General features: G+C 40.7%; 1 long non-coding RNA gene across 1 annotated transcript; it reads right to left on the reverse strand.

The window, feature by feature from the left end:
- Positions 1-1940: 1940 nt before the first annotated feature.
- LOC122552056 lies at positions 1941-4856 on the reverse strand. The gene is made up of 3 exons (XR_006312282.1): positions 4815-4856; positions 3279-3374; positions 1941-2815 (listed from the first exon to the last, which is right to left on the reverse strand). It is a non-coding gene; the product is annotated as an uncharacterized LOC122552056 (long non-coding RNA).
- Positions 4857-7566: the final 2710 nt, after the last annotated feature.

Consider the following 7566-nt stretch of genomic DNA (forward strand, 5'->3'; position numbering starts at 1 on the left):
TGTTAAAGGAAATGCCAGTTTATTTTTTTATAATTCACACCTCGCCAAATATTTCATAAGGTGCAGTGGAGCGGTTGTCAAACAGCTTCACCTGCAGAAATGGCATTTGGTTGGTGTTACACGGCCTCAGTCGTTTGGTTTCCATTTTGTCTGATCATCCTGTTTAATTCAATGAAAGTATGACGTATTTTAGTGGCCAATAGAACTCTTTCAGGAGTCCAGTGTCGCCGGAGTGAGAATCATAGCAATTGGGAGACTGAGAATGGAAGGAAACCCATCATTTTACTTCTGTCAGTGTTGTAATTAACATGTTACTATGCCCTATTTACTGCCAGGGTAACTACAAAGGTCCTAGTTATATCTCAGTGAAACACGAGAATTCATTAAGATTAGAGTGGTTTTGGAAAAGCGCAGTAAGTCAGATCGCATCCAAAGAGCAGGAAAATCAAAGTTTTGGGCAAGTGCCCTTCATCAGGAATGTGGCAAGGAGTCACTGTGGTAGAGAGATAAATGGGAGTGGGATGGGGCTGGGGCGAAGGTAGCTAAGAGTACAAGTGATATATCAGAGAGGAAGGTGGAGCGGGTAGGTGGGAAGAAAGTTTGGCAGGTAGAACAGATGATGAGGATGGTGCTGAGCTAGCAGTTTGGAACAGGGGTAAGGTGCGGGGATGGTAAATGAAGAAGCTGGGGAAGTTCACACTGATGCCCTGGCATTGAGGGGGTCTGAGGCGAAGATGAGACCTTCTTCCTCAGGCGTCGTGTGGAAATGGAGTAGTGGTGGAGGAGGCCCAGGAACTGCATGTCCTCGGCAGAGTGCGACGGAGAGTTGAAATGTTCGGACCCGGCTTGGTCGGGTTGATTGGTGCTGGTGTCCCGGAAATGTTCCTTCGAGCACTTTGTGAGTAAGCATCCTGTCTACCCAATGCAACATCAGGAGCAACAGATGCAACACATGACATTTGTGGAAGTGCAGGTGAAACTTTGATGGAGGTGGAAGGCACCTGTTGGACCTCGGATGACGATGAGTGGGGAGGTGTGGGCGCAGGTTTTGCAATTCCTGCGGTGGCAGTGGAATGTGCAAGGAAGGGAGGGTTTGTTGTTGGGGGGCGTGGGCCTGAATAGGCAGTCAAGAAGGGACTCCAAACTCTTCATATTCATATACCCATCCAAATGCATCATAAATGTTACAATTGTACCAGCCTCCACTACTTCCTCTGGCAGCTCATTTCATATACGTACCAACCACTGTGTGAAAAAGTTGCCCCTTAGGTCTCTTGTAGATCTTTACACTCTCACGCTAACCAATGCCCTGTAGTTCTGGACGGCCCGAACGCAAGGAAAGGACCTGGGGTTTTTTTGCCCTGCCCGTCATAATTATGTAAACCACTATACGGTCACCCCTCAGCCTCTGCAGATTTAATGATTCTTCCCAGCTTCTATCTTTTCGGCTCTCTTTCAAAATACGAGATTGTACTAGTAGGTGTATGTCTTATCATGAAGTTGCGTTTCTCTTTGGATAAATTGAAAGTGATCTCAACATAAATACCGATTAATAATTTGACATTTTGTGCCGGTTTTAATTGGGCACAACAATCAGTAACTATCTAACCTCTCTTCTTTTATGTAAGTCAAATTATTGCAGGCGGTGGAATGTTCCTCCTGCAGGATGTTTGAGGTAGGGGTGACCACCGATACTCCTGCCGACTTCGTCTGCAGGAAATGCAGTCAGATCCTGATCCTCACCGAACGAGTTAGGGAACTGGAACTGGAGTTGGATGAACTGAGGATTATTCGAGAGGCTGAGAGGGTGATTGATAGAAGCTACAGGGACATAGTTACCCCGGAGAACAGAGGTAGCTGGGTAACAGTTAGAGGTGGGAAGGGGAAGAAGCAGGCAGTGCAGGGTTTCCCTGTGGTCGTTCCCCTAAAGAGTCATTTTTGCAAGTGGAATGGAATATAAAACATAGGGAAGTTTTACTGTAGTTGTACAGGACATTAGTAAGGCCACATTTGGAATACTGTGTACAATTTTGGTCTCATTAGTTAAAAAGAAACATAATTGCTTTTAAAGCTATTCCGAGAAGGTGCACTTAATTCATTCCTGAGAGAACAGCGTACCTTATGACAAAAAGTTGAATAGGTTAAGTTTAGAGACTAGACAGATAAGAGATGATTCAATTGGAACAAAAAACATCTTGAGGGCTGTATATAGTGGTTAGTGGGAAGATGTTTTCTCTTGTGATGGGACCACAGAGAACATAGTTTAAGAATAAGTCTCCCTTTTAAGATAGATACAAGAATGAGTTTTTCTCTCAAAATATCATTAGTTCCTTAGAATATAGTGGAAGCTAATTCTTTGAATTTTTTGAATGTTGAACAAAATAGATTTTTGATAGACAAGGGAACCAAGTGTTATATGATACAGACAGCAAAATAGAGCCATGGCCACAACCAAATAAGTCAGGATCATGCTTGAAGGACCAAAAAGCCGACTTATTCTCTGAAATACAATGCTCCTAAGGCTCGGGCTACTGCTTCAAATTTCAAGCTTCTTGTGCACCGCAGTCTCTCTGGGGGGTGTATTTGAAATTTCCATCACCACATCTTTCAAACTCAACCATACAAATACATGGGTTTAAACAAGCTGGTCAGCATATGTTGTGCTCAGAGGCTCCCAAATACCATAGAATTCTTCCCAATTTTCCCAGTCTCAACGAACAGCAGGAGCCCCAAGTTGTTCTATATTAGGCCAGGATCTCATTGGGGATTGGCGGCTCTTCTGGATTTGTGGGTTTCTGTCTCTAGCAAAGCAGTTCTGTGAATGACAAAATACAATCAGGAGAAAGAAGCCAGACCAATTTTCTTTTTCCTCTTCCCAACCCAGAGTCACTGAAGCCTAGCTCTGATTTTAATTCTAGATTATATATAACTGCTGGGACCTGGTGGTCAATAATTAAATGCATCATCTGAGCCAGTAACAACAGAAGTTTCCAAATTCTAATCTTAGCCAACATATTAGTTAGAAGTGTAGAATGTCCGTGCTCAGATCTTTGAAGGTAGAGAGTGTGGAAAATGGCAATAAGTAAAGTCAGGGAGGATTACTTACCACAGATGCCTAACCTTTGCTGGAAGGTCACCAAATGTGGACCTTGGGAAAGGACAGAGTCCAATTTGCCTCTTGCTGAAGAACCTTGCAAGCACTCACAAGTAAGAAAAGAGAAACTCTGCATAATTGCCACTTCCATTATAAGACAGTCAGCACAAAAGAACCTGATTACCTGAAGAATCTTAGTGTGAAGGCCTTGTCCCAGCTCTATGCCACCATGGGTCAACAAAACAGATCCATCCTCATAAACATGGAGCAAAGCTCCAGCCTTCAAAACAAAAAGATGCTTAAATTAATAATCAACTCTCTCACATTTGCAGCTCCCTGGGTCCAACATATGCCATCAATCCATCCATGTACCTATCCAAATGTCTTTTAAACATTGTAATTGTACCCACATCCACCACTTTCTCAGGAAATTCATTCCACATACGAACCATCCTCTGTGTATAAAAGTTGCATCTTATGTATTTTTTAAGTCTCTCTCTCTCTCTCTCTCTCACCTTGAAATGGTGTGCCCTGGTTTTGGAAAAGACAACTACCATTATTTTATAAATTTCTATCATATCATTTCTCAACCTCCTACACTTAAGTAAAAAAATCCCAGCCTATCCAGCCTTTATAGATCAAACCTTCCTTCCCCGTCAACATCCTGGTAAATCTCTTCTGAACCCTCTCCAACTTGATAATATCCTTTCTATAACTAGACGACCAGAACTGGACAGTTATCCAGATGAGGCCTCAGCAATGACCTGTATAACCTCAACATGACTTCCCAGCTCCCACACTCAAAGGACTGAGCAATGAAGGCAAGTGTGCCAAATGCCTTCCGAACCATCCTGTCTATGTGTGATGCAAACTTTGAAGAATTATGTACTTGCACCCCTAGGTCCCTCTGTTCTACATCACTACACAAGACCCTATTAATTGTATAAGCTCTACTCTTGTTTATTGCACCAAAATGCAATACCTCGCATTTATCCAGATTGAACTCCATCTGCCATTTTTCAACCCATTTGGTCAAGATCCTTTTGTAATCATAAAAAAATTATTGTCATCCACAAACTTATTAACCATGTCTTCTATACTCTCATCCAAATAATTTATATAAATGACAAACAAATGAGGACCCAGAACCGATCCCTTGTGAAAGTTCCGCATGGTAGATTTATTAGTAAAATTAGGTCACAGGCCTCCAGTCTGAAAAGCAACCCCTCCACCATTACGCTCTGTCTCCTCCCATTAAGTCAATTATGTATCCAATTGGGCAAGTTCACCCTGAATCCCATGTGACCTAATTTTACTAATAAATCTACCATGCGGAACTTTATGAAAGGCTTTACTAAAATCCAAATAAACAACATCTAATGCTCTGCCATCATCAAACTTTTTGGTAACTTTCTCAAAAAAACTCAATCAAGTTTGTGAAACATGCGTTTCCTTGCACAAAACCATGCTGACTATTCTTAATCAATTTTTGCCTCTCTAAATGTCTATAAATCCTACCTTTTATAATCACTTCAAACAATTTACCCACAAGCAAAGTCAGACTCACAGGTCTATAATTCCCTAGTTTTTCCTTACAACATTTCTTAAACAAAGGTATAATATTAGTCACCTTCCAGTCATCAGGCATATGGATGATGCAAATATTTCTGCAAGGAGTCACATAATTTCCTCTCTTACTTCCCACCACGTTCTGGCATACCTTAAATCAGGTCCTGGAGATTTATCCACCTTTATGTTCTCTAAGACCTTCCAAACTTTCTCTTCTGTAATGTGAACTGTTTTTAAAACATCAAAGTTTATTTCTTTGCATTCTCTAGACTTCATTTCTTTCTCCACAGTAAAAACTGATGTGAAATATTCACTTAGTATATCTCTCATATCCTGAGATTCAATGCAAAGATGACTTCTTTGATCTTTAAAAGGCCTACCCTCTCTCTAGTTATCCTCTTCTCTTAATATATTTGTAGAATCTCTTTGGATTAACCTTAATCTTATCTGCCAATGCTATCTCATAACCCGTCTTTGCCTTCCTGATTTCTCTCTTAAGAATGCCTCTACACTCTTTATATTGTTAAAGAGATTCAATTGTCTATATCTAAAATAAGATTCTCTTTTGTTCTTGAACCTCAATATCTTTATTCATCCATTGTTCCTTAATCCTACCAGATTTACCAATCACTCTAACAGGAATAAAATGCCTCTGAACTCATCATCACACTCTTGAATGCCTCCCATTTGCCAGAAGACCTTTTACCTGTGAACAGTCTATTCCAATCAACTTTTGAAAGTTCTTGTCTCATACCATTAAACTTTACCTTATTCTAATTTAAAAACTTTAATTTTTATGGAAAGCTTCTCCTTTTCCATAACCATTTTGAAACTAATAGAATAATGATCGTGAGACACAAAGCATTCCCCTCCTTTTAACTTCAGTCACCTGCCCTGCCCTATTGCCCAAAAGGAGGTCTAAATTTGCTCCTTCTCTAGTAAGAGCATCGTCATATTGATAAAGAAAATTTTCTTGAACACGTTTGAAAAATTCTTCACCATCCAAACCTTTAACATTGTGGTAGCCCCAGCCAATGTTTGGAAAATTAAAATCTTCCCTTATTACAACCTGATCATGCTTATACATATCTGAGATCTCCCTATATAATTGTTTCTCAATTCCCTTCTTACTATTGGGGGAGCGATAGTACAATCCCATCAAAGTTATCTTTCCTTTATTTTTTGTAATTTCTACCTATATATTTTCACTGGACGATTTTTCAGAAATATTTTCCATAGTTACAGCAGTAATGTGTTCCTTAATCAAAAACACCAACTCCTTCCCCTCCCTACTTGCCTCCATTTCTCAGCCAAGTTTCTGTCATAACTTGGCTGAGAAATGGAGATGATACGAAGATAGGTGGAGTTGTGGACAGTGAGGAGGGCTGTTGTCGGCTGCAGAGGGACTTAGATATGATGCAGAGCTGGGCTGAGGAGTGGCAGATGGAGTTCAACCCTGCCTAGTGTGAGGTTGTCCATTTTGGAAGAACAAATAAGAATGCGGAATTCAGGGTTAATGGTAGGGTTCTTAGTCAGGTGGAGGAACAGAGTGATCTTGGGGTCTATGTACATAGATCTTTGAAGGTTGCCACTCAGGTGGATAGAGTTTGTAAGAAGGCCTATGGAGTATTATCGTTCATTAGCAGAGGGATTGAATTCAAGAGTCGTGAAGTGATGTTGCAACTGTACAGGACTTTGGTTAGGCCACAGTTGGAGTACTGTGTGCAGTTCTGGTCGCCTCACTTTAGGAAAGATGTGGAAGCTTTGGAGAGGGTGCAGAGAAGATTTACCAGGATGTTGCCTGGAATGGAGAGGAAGTCGTACGAGGATAGGATGAGAGTTCTCGGCCTTTTCTCGTTGGAACGGCGAAGGATGAGGGGTGACTTGATAGAGGTTTATAAGATGATCAGAGGAATAGATAGAGTAGACAGTCAGAAACTTGTCCCCCGGGTACAACAGAGTGTTACAAGGGGACATAAATTTAAGGTGAAGGGTGGAAGGTCTAGGGTAAGGTATAGGTGGGTTCTTTACCCAGAGAGTGGTGGGGGCATGGAATGCGCTGCCCGTGGAAGTGGTAGAGTCGGAATCATTGGCGACCTTTAAGCGGCATTTGAATAGGTACATGGATGGGTACTTAATCTAGGTTAGAAGTTCGGCACAACATCGTGGGCCGAAGGGCCTGTTCTGTGCTGTATTGTTCTATGTTCTATGTTCTATCTTTGTTCTAAGTCGTGAGAAATCACACAGTTTCCTATAACACTTTATTTCAGAATCTGAAGGACAGCAAAGAATAGTATTAATACCCACGTGACATCACAAAATTAAAGAATAAGACAAGAAACGCATGGTTTTCATTCAGTTGTGTTGCAGGAGGCTATTTGGTCCTCTTTGTGTCAGTGGCGTCTCTGTGATGTAATCATACCAGTGCATTCTCTGCAATTAAAACATTAAAGATGGAAATTTTTTATCGCTCAATTTTGTTTGTGAGATCATTGCTTGCAGATGTTTTCATCACACTAGTGGATAGAGTCGTCGAATTCATCGCATCAAGTAATCCTGAAGTATGTGTGCTATTGCTAATTTTGCAGTAGTGTAACGTGTATGTTATTGATTATTGTGCCAAACATACGAACATAGGTGAATAGTATTTTCAACTCCCGAGCAGCAAAATTATCTGCTTGACAGCGTTATTCATGCTACTTCAATTATTTACATTTATTTCCAGTTCTGATTCAGTACGAACTGATTGATTCCATCTTAAAAAACATAAAAAATATATTGGAGAAAGTATGATCTGAGATAATTGCAATTTGAAGTCTTCTGGCGCAAAGTAAGTCAGTTTTGATACTAATTAACTGTTTATGTAGAATATACAACAACCCATCCGTCCACACTGCAATTTT

This window comes from Chiloscyllium plagiosum, chromosome 7 (assembly GCF_004010195.1).
Source record: "Chiloscyllium plagiosum isolate BGI_BamShark_2017 chromosome 7, ASM401019v2, whole genome shotgun sequence".
In the NCBI taxonomy this organism is placed as follows: Eukaryota; Metazoa; Chordata; class Chondrichthyes; order Orectolobiformes; family Hemiscylliidae; genus Chiloscyllium; species Chiloscyllium plagiosum.